At 37.3% G+C, this 9631-nt stretch overlaps 1 non-coding gene across 1 annotated transcript; it reads left to right on the top strand.

Moving 5' to 3' along the window:
• The first annotated feature begins 9112 nt into the window (after positions 1-9112).
• LOC111820912 (U2 spliceosomal RNA) lies at positions 9113-9302 on the top strand. Its single transcript, XR_002824398.1, has one exon. It is a non-coding gene; the product is annotated as a U2 spliceosomal RNA (small nuclear RNA).
• Positions 9303-9631: the final 329 nt, after the last annotated feature.

The raw sequence follows: 9631 nt of genomic DNA, 5'->3' as shown, positions 1-9631 counted from the left end.
ATATCTTCCTTGTCAGTTTATTTTTTATTCTGTTCCTTCAGAAAAGAAAACCAAAGTTTTTGTCCTTGATTAATTGCTGTTTATTTCTTCAAATTCCTACTCATACATCACCTCCCTGACATCCTTACCTCCCATTCTCCATGCAATGAAATTAGTCACTCGCTTCTCTTCACTCAGTAACTTATGCATATCTCTGTTGTAGCAACTATCATTCTGTTTTGTTATATATTTATGCCTGTTTCCCCTTCTAAACTGTAATCTCCTCAATGGAAGACTCTAGGTCTTATTCTTTTTGTATCCCCAAATACCACCACAATGTCTAGAACATACTCAAAATACTTCTGGAAAAGACCAGAAATGAAATGAATTGAATTCTGAGGTTCTACCTCAGAGATATTTAGAAAATTATTCCCAAAATGTCTTTTTAAAATAACTTAAAGAGAAAACCAGAGGAAAAAAGTACAGAGGCCAGATTGGGGAGCTGCTACATATATACTATAGCAAAGCAGAGGATCCTGGTTTATAAACCAATTGTTCTTCTATTTCGGCTTCCATTTTCCAATCACATAGCTGCTTATGAGAGGAACGGTGGAAAGAGTCCTAACTGAGGATTTAGAGACCTGGATTTAGTCCCAGCTCTGCCATTAACTGCCTATGTCACTTCCTGTCTCTAAGTCTGTGTTGCACATAATGATTCATAAGATCCCTTCAAATACTCTTCCCACACAGGCATAACATCTGTATCCGCTGATATTAACCTCATTCTACAGCTAGAAAAATCAAGACACAAATACTACAACCAACTCATCCAGAACCTTAGAGCACCTGGTTGCTGTAGTTAGGGGTGAAACACGCAGGAAAGGTTCCCTGTCTGGAGTCCAGCCCTGCGGAGACACTCTACACCTACTGGGACAGGGGTATTTAAGGAGAGTCAAAGCTTCTCTGTCCTCTGCCAAGAACGGAAAGTTCCCACCTCCCTGTGTCATGTAGGCAGAGCTCCTACTTTCCAAATAGACATGCAGGGATGTCCTAATCAGTGCTCTCACCAGGCTCCTGGCGACAGAGATTGTCCAAACTCCAGCTTTGAAAACAGAAGTCCTGTCTAGGTCATCCTGTTTGTTGCAGTCATTAGGAGCATCATCTGATACTGACAGCTAGATCCAGAATCAAGTCCAGAGTTGAGAACTTAGCTAGCCGTTTGGTTCAGACAACCACTCCAAATAGATGGCTTTAAATCTTGAACAAAGAATAGTTTAAAAGAGTGGATTCTATGCACTCATTTTAGACCAAGAAAGTCATCCAGTCTCTCAGAAGACAAGGTAAAGAACTTAGAGATGAACCACAATTTAGTTTAACATTAAACTTTTGTAATTTGAAAGTTTCATCCAGCTCAATAGTTTCTGAGTCTTAGAGAGAGAGTCTTGAAGCTTATTGTGTTGCTTACTTTTCTTACATATTTTTTATTTAGATATACTTCATGGGGTTGATAACAATTCTTTTCAGGGTTGTTATGAGGGTTGGAAAAATATGTATGTGAATTATGTAATATCTAGCAAAGAGAGGACTTTCAATAAATTATTATTACTGACAACTTATACTTGCCTTTTAATGTTATGTAAATTTACCCTCAGATTGAAATGATTGAACCAACCCTTACTCACAACAAATTCTTTATCATAATCACCTTCACTTGCTGCACGTGCAGTTTTTAAATCATTGAAAAGGCTTCAAGCCTTTTCTTGCACTAAAGTAAGGCTAAATAAGAACTGAATGCACCTGTTCTGACTTACCTACAATTTGGACTTAAAGACATAGTTAGGAACGGATCTCTTTTGTAACCCGGGGACTGCCTGTGTTACTACTATTACAATTATTACTATTACTATGATTATTATGTTCCCCTTATGTGCTTTTATTTATCACCCATGATAGGTATTCTGAAAACTGAACAAAGAATTATATTGGTCATGGTTCTTGCCCTTAAGGAAATGACATACTATGGGAACTATATAATGTATATCTTTTTAAAACTCTAGGATTGTATGCCCCTATTGTACTTTAATCCTACCACTTAATGTTAGAGATGAATGGAATGAAGAGCATTCGATGTTATTCGAGCACATGTTTCATCTACGCTAGTGGACTGGGAACTTGTGTCAGCTCAACTTCTCCAAGAAGCAGATGCCAAGATGAAATTAATCATGCAAGAAATTTCTGAGGGAAAATGCCTATGAAGAATGAATGTAAAAGGTGGCAAGAGTAGGCAAGGCGAGCCTTCAGGCTATAATCCAGATGTGACACCTGGGAAAAGAGGCAGAAAGAAAGAGGATTGGGTAGGAGGAGTTTCAGACTACAGTGCAACGCTGCAAGTCTCAGCCAGGCCAACTGAGAGTCCCCAAGTAAAGATCACCCATTAAAAGAGTCCAATGTTGGGCAGAAATGACCTGGTTCTAGTAGCCCTGCCATGCTCAGTCCCTGGCTGGGGGATGCCCAAGAAGAGTGTGGCTTCGGCAGCATGAATGCAGGGGCAGATCCAAGGGTGCCACAGCGGGAGCTATCAGCTAACTCCACCCCTCACAGCAGGTTCTCATGAAAGGTGATTTGAGCAGTGCACCTAAACAGCCTCTACAGAACTCCCTGAAGACAATAACTTTATTAATAATTATTATTCTATCAATTACTTATACTTAGTAAGTTCTCAATAATTATTTGTTGAAAGCTGACTAAGTAATGACTTTCAGCAATCAGCAGGAAGAGAAGGCCATTTACTTAATCCAGGTGGATTATATTTTATAATTGCTGATGAAGGGAAATTTTTTCCACCCTTTGAACTAAATGACAAGGCCCAGAAAATATTCCTGCGGCATAGCAAATCCCAAGCTACAAACAAAAAAGTGTGGTGAATGGTGATATCTTTGCTGTGTATATTTTCAGCAACTCATCCCACTGCCAACAAGTCCATTCCAACTCATAGCAACCCTATAGGACAGAGTAGAACTGCCCTACAGGGTTCTCAAGGCTGTAAATCTTTATGGAAGCAGACTGCCACATCTTTCTTCCGCAGAGTGACCGATGGGTTCAAACCACCTACCTTTCAGTTAGCAGCGAAGCGCTTTAACCACTGAGCCACAAGAGCTCCTATTTTCAACAACAAGAAAAACCTTTTTTATTTTTTTTTTAAAGTGTGATAAGTTGCTTCGGCAGTGAGCTGACGGTAGCAGGAAGAAATGTCAGGTAAAAGTGGCATTGAGGGCCGAATTGAACCCGTCATTGTTTTGATTATCCACTTAATTTCACTTGTATAGCCACAGATGAAGTAATTGACAAAGGGTGTGGCCTCAAAGGCAGAAACAAGATGGCAGATAAAGCACTTCTGAAACAGACAACAGAGTGGAGAAAACCTCAGGAGCTTTGGGTGGCGGGGGAGATTTTAATCACAGAGGTATGCTTGCCCAAAGAAAGCACTCAGCAACTGGAAAGCAGGTCACTGCAGCACTCACTGGAGTCTTGAAAAGGATTATCTCCAATTTCCAAAGAGTCAAAAGCAGCTAGGGGTGAAGCAAGAGGAAGAAATGAGTCACAAATCTGGAGGTAAAATGCAGTCTTTGAGCTAATCACCACAAATAAAAGAAGGCAGAGAGAGGAGCAGTGTTCTTATTATTCATTTCTTATTTTCATACAGGACAGCAATCCAGTTCAACTGGAAGATTCCTTATTGAGCTCCTACTATGCACAGAATGAAAGAAGCCTGAGTTAAAAAACATTCACATGTTCAATAAGCATGCCTGGAGCACCTACAATCTTCCAGGTATGTGCTAGGCTTTGGAGAAACAAGAAAATCATTCCCAGTTTCCTCCGTCAATCCTGCCAGGGAAACAGACTCACAGAACAATTAAAATACAGCATGAGATGTTGTGGATTGGGCAGTGATAGTGGCAGGTCTAAGTGCTATGAGAACACATAGTAAAGTGACCATATAATTCATCCTTCAAACCGGGATGCTCTGGTAGTGGAGGAGGACATCCTCAGTAATTACACTGGGACAACGGGCATAAACCGAACTGTTCCAGGCAAACTCAATGAATGTCATCCTAGCTCTAAGGAATATAAAAGGATTAGGAATAAGATGGGAAAGAAACAGAAATGCAGAAGGCCAAGTTGTCAAAGAGGAAAGGGAGGAGAGAGATGAGTAAGGCAGAATAAAGAAGAAGAAATAACCCAAAGGAGCTATGAGAACATTGAAGCTGGAAGGATCTTGAAAATAAATACACTTAATTTTACTGAGGAGAAACAAAGGAGTGAAAGAAAATCAAAATTTGTTAAACAACACTGTGTACTAACCACTCTGCCAAGCATTTAAAAAGCACTGTCCTCAGTTTACAGATGAGGACCCTGAGCCTCAGTAGGGTTAAGTAACAGAATTGAGATTGAAAACCCCTGTTTGTGAGCTGCAAAGTCTGCACCCCCATAGTAGCATAGGCAGAGTTAATACCTAGGCCTTCTGACTTCTAGGCCAGTGATACTTTCCTGTACTATACCGGGTCTAAGTGAGCTAAAGAAAGAAACCACAGGAGACACAGCAGGAAGGGTGGAGATGGAATGAAGGTTATAGGGAGGTCAGTGGCAAAAAGCCAGAGGCTGAGAAATTCTAAGAGAAACACAACTGGAGCAAAGGAAAAGTTGATGTCACCAAAACCCCAAAAAACGAACATGGTGTTTTCAGTTCCATGATGATATCTCCCCTGATCTCAACCTCATCATTCTCACTACACTCTCCTGCTTTTAAGGCCCTATATGAGTATTGGCTAACACTGACCAAATTTTTTTTAAAAAGTAAAGAAGCTAAGGAAGAGTTGATATAAGCTGCTGATAGGAATGAAACCCACACCACTGTGAATGTCAGCCACGAACAATCAGTCATAGCTTCAACTAGGAAAGTTGACTGTAATAAATGAAGGATGGATATGGTAATCTCTAATCACCAAAACAGTAAGAGAGTATACAAATATCAAGCTAATAGAGAAGAAATGGAATAACAAAAAATATTCAATCAATCCAAAGCAAAAAGTTAAGAAAGAAGAGGAAAACAGGGCATTTTTTAAAAGGGGGAAAGAACAAAGATTAAGATTTAAACGCAAATTTATCAGTAATTACATTAAATGGAAATGAACTAAGTAATATAGTAAATATAGTAAAAAGACATTAAATAAGGAAAACAAACACACTATATACTGTTTACTAAAGACATATCTAAAATAAATGGATACAGAAAGACTGGAAGGAAAAAGATATGCCATACAAACACTAAAACATATAAAACCATCTTTGGTTGGGTTCACTCCAAGCAGACCTAAGACAAATATACGAGAACATATCGTTTATTTGGGAAATTATTCCAGGAAGCTCTAGTAGGAGAATTGGGAAGAGGGATGAGAAAAGTAAGGGAAAAAACAATACTGGTTCCATTAATGAGCAGGTTACCACTCAATCCTCCTAAGGACATCTGAGAGCTGATATATAATATCCCTCAAACATGTCCTACTCAACAGGTGATGAAGCTGAGGTATTTATCCTCCAGTTCCCATCTGTTAGTTTGTGAGGGCTGCTACCACGGCATCAATTCCCCAACTCTTCTGGCCTGCTTGGCTGTCACATGGGCCAAGCTTACCAGAAAAAGCCCTCAGATGGAGAGTCATGGGGGATGACGGTAGAAATCCATCAGTGTGCAAGGGAATGACAAGTGCCAAGGAAACATGAGCAGGATACTAACAGGATCTGCTGCCTAGCTAAAAAAATAGACTTTAGACCAAAAAGCCTTACTAGAGATAAAAAAAAAAAAAAAAAAAACCAAATCCATTACCATCGAGTGAATTCTGACCCACAGCAACCCTATAGGACAGAGTAGAGCTGCCCACAGGGTTTCCAAGGCTGTAAATCTTTATGGAGGCAGACTGCCATATCTTTCTCCCACGGAGCGGAGCGGCTGGTGAGTTCGAACCACTGACCTTTCAGTTAGCAGCCGAGTGCTTTAACCACTGCACCACCAGGGCCCCTAAATAATCTATAGGCCAAAGAAAAAAATCACAATGGAAATCAGAAAATATTTTTAACTAATGATAATAAAAATTTGACACTTTGAAATATATTAGATGTAATTAAAGTTGTGCTGAAAAAGAAATTTATAACTTTAAATGCATCCTTTGGAAAAAAATGAAAATCAATGATCATCTCAAGAAATTCATTTCAAGAAGATGAAAAAGAACATCAAATTAAAGCCAAGGAAATAATAAGGATAAGAGGAGAAAATAATGAAATTTAAAAAAAAAAAAAAAACCTTTAATAGAGAGGATTAACAGAGCAGAATTGGTTTTGTGAAATGATTAATAAACCTGAGAAACTTCTGAAAGACTGATCAAGAAATAGAGACAACATAAACCAAAATTAGGGAAGAAAAAGAGTGCATCATAACAAATCATATCCTAAACCCACCAAACCCATTGCCATGGAGTCAATTCCGCCTCATCACGACCCTATACGCAGAGTAGAACCCCATAGGGTTTCCAAGGCTATAAATCTTTATGGAAGCAGACTGCCACATTTTTATTCTGAAGAGCAGCTGGTGGATTCGAACTATTGACCTTTCAATTAGCAGCCAAGCACTAAAAATAGCATTGTTTGTTGTTTTTGTTGTTCTTAGTTGTCACTGAATCATTCTGACTCATGGTGACCTCATGTGTGCAGAGTAGAACTATATCATAGAGTTTTCAAGGCCGTGATCTTTTGGAAGCAGACAGCGAGGCCTGTCTTCCCAGGTGCCTCTGAGTGGTGAACCACCAACCATTTGGATCACCCAAGGACTCTTTTCCTTGATATGAAAGGCTGGTAAGTGTAGCATAAGAGAAGAAAATTGAAAGTTAACATCACCGGTGAACCAAAATGCAAAATTCCTAAACCAAACATTACTAAATGCAACTCTAGCAATATATAAAAGAGATAACACATCATGACCAAGATGGGTTTATCTCAGAATACAAGCTTCATTTAACATTTGAAAACCAAATAAGTAATTCACCACCGGCAGAATAAAGGATAAAAATCATATGATTATCTCAAATTATGAGAAAAAGCATTTCATAAAATTTAACATCCAGATATAGTTTTAAAAAACAGCATATTAAGAATAGAAGGAAACAAACTTAATTTAGTAGAGCATCTACAAAAAACTACTACAAGCATCCTACCTAATTATCTGTCAAAATCAGAAATGATACAAGGATGCCCGCTATCACCGCTTCTATTCAAGATTGTGTGGGAGGCCTTAACCACTGTAATGAGGAAAAAGGTACTTTTAAAAGCTATAAAGACAGGAAGAGACAAAATGAAATCGTCATTATTCTTGTATATATGGAAAATCCAAAGTCGTATACAAATAAATTATTAGAATTAATTGAGTTTAGCAGGATTTAATTTGATATGAATATATAAAGATCAAATGTTTTCTATATACCATCCAGAAACAGAAAATCAAACTTCAAAAAGATTCTATTTACAATAGCAACAAAATACTAAATACCTATGAATAAATCTAAAATAGATATGCAATACTGCCACACACAAAAATTACTAAACATTATTAAGAGAAATTTTAAATGTCCTAAATAAATGGAGAGATATATCACATTAATTAATTGGAAAATGCAATGAGGTAAAGATGTCAATTCTCCCTCAGTTAGTAGAACTCATGAAATCTCAATAATTGTGTGTGTGAGAGAGAGAGAAACCTGCCAAGAGGGTTCTAAAGTATATGTGAAAATAGGAAGGGCCAAGAATAACCAAGACACTTTTAAAGTAGGGAGGCTATTAAGATATGCTTTACCAGAAATCAAGAATTATTATACAGCTACAGTAAGTATAATAATTTCACAGTTTAATATAGGCACAAAGAGAAACTAATAGAACAATGGGACAGAATACCAAGTCCAGAAACAGACTCATCATATATGTCTCTTGATTTGTGACAAAAGTGAGAAGTTAGGAAAGGGTATCATTTTTAATGCTGGAATAATGGGTATCCATGTGGAAAAAACTGAAATGTGACCCCTACCTCATGCCATACAGAAAAATCAGTTCCTGGTACATTGCAGATCTTAATGTGAACAGCAAAAAAAAAAAAAAAAAAGTTTCTAGAAGATTATAGGGGAATACATTCATGAGCTTGGGGATTAGGAAAAAATTCCTTAAATAGGACACAAAAAGCAGTCACTAAAACAGAAAAATAATAATAATAAAACTGGCTACATTGAAATAGAGAACTTCTGTTCTATGATAGACATTCAGAGAGTGAAAAGGAAAGTCAAAGAGTGGGAGATAATATTTACAACCCATAACCGAAAAAGGAATGGTACACAGAATGTATAAAGACCCCTGTATGATTAAAGTTACCATCACCAGTTATAAGACAAATAGATACCATGTGTTTCTTGATATGATACGCTAAGAAGGATAGAAAAACTCTTCTGTGGTATTCCTGACAAAAATACATAGCTGGAATCAAAACATGAAGAAATACCAGACAAACCCAAATTGAGAGCAATTCTCCAAAACAAATGGCCTGTACTTTTCAAAAATGTCAAAGTTGTGAAAGACAAAGAAAGACTGAGAAACACCAGATTAAAGGAGACAAAAGAGATTTGACAACTAAATGCAACATATTATCCTGAATTGGATCCTAGACCAGAAAATAACAATTATTTTTTTCTTTTGCTATAAATGACATTAGTGAGACAATTGGAGAAATTTGAATAGTCTATAGTTTTGGTTTTTTTGAGAATAGACACAGCAAAACATACACCAATTCAACAGTTTCGGCATGTACAGTTTAGTGACATGGATTACATTCTTCAAGTTGTGTAAGGTCTGTAGTTTTGATAATAGCATTGTATCAGTAATTACATAGATGTTGTTGCTGTTGTTAGGTTCCGACTCATAGCGACATTACCTACAACAGAATGAAACACTGCCCGATCTGTGCCATCCTTACAATCATTGTTATGCTTGAGCCCATTGTTGCAGCCACTGTGTCAATCCATCTCCTTGACCGTCTTCCTCTTTTTTTGATTCTCGGCCTTTTGGCTAAGATCAAGTGTAGCATCTGTCCTTATCAGTTTAATATCTGATACATCCTCTACCCAAGGACAAAGAAAAAAAATTATATAGATAGTTCTATATAAAGTCAATTGATTTTAACAATTGTACAGTGTTTATATAAGAAAATGTCCTTGTTTTTAGGAAATACACACTGAAGTATTTAGTGGTAAGGATACATTTTGTCTGCAACTTACTCTCAATTGGTTCAGAAAAAATAATATTACACACGTGCATGTATTTGTGTTATATAAATATATATGTATACAGTTGTTTCTCATTATTTGTGGATTCTGTATTTGTGAATTTGCCTAATTGCTAAAATTTATTTGTACTCCCAAAATCAATATGCATGGAGCTTTTGCAGTTATTAGTGGACAGGTAGAGAGTGGTAAAAATTTGAGTCTCCTCAAGTGTTCGCATCAGAGGTCAAGCAAGGCAACAAACACCTGCCTTCTTGTTTCAGCTCCCATACTTTAAACAAGTG

Source organism: Trichechus manatus, unplaced genomic scaffold (genome assembly GCF_000243295.1).
Source record: "Trichechus manatus latirostris isolate Lorelei unplaced genomic scaffold, TriManLat1.0 scaffold00055, whole genome shotgun sequence".
NCBI classification, from domain to species: domain Eukaryota; kingdom Metazoa; phylum Chordata; class Mammalia; order Sirenia; family Trichechidae; genus Trichechus; species Trichechus manatus.
This window is presented reverse-complemented; position numbering and strand designations above follow the sequence as displayed.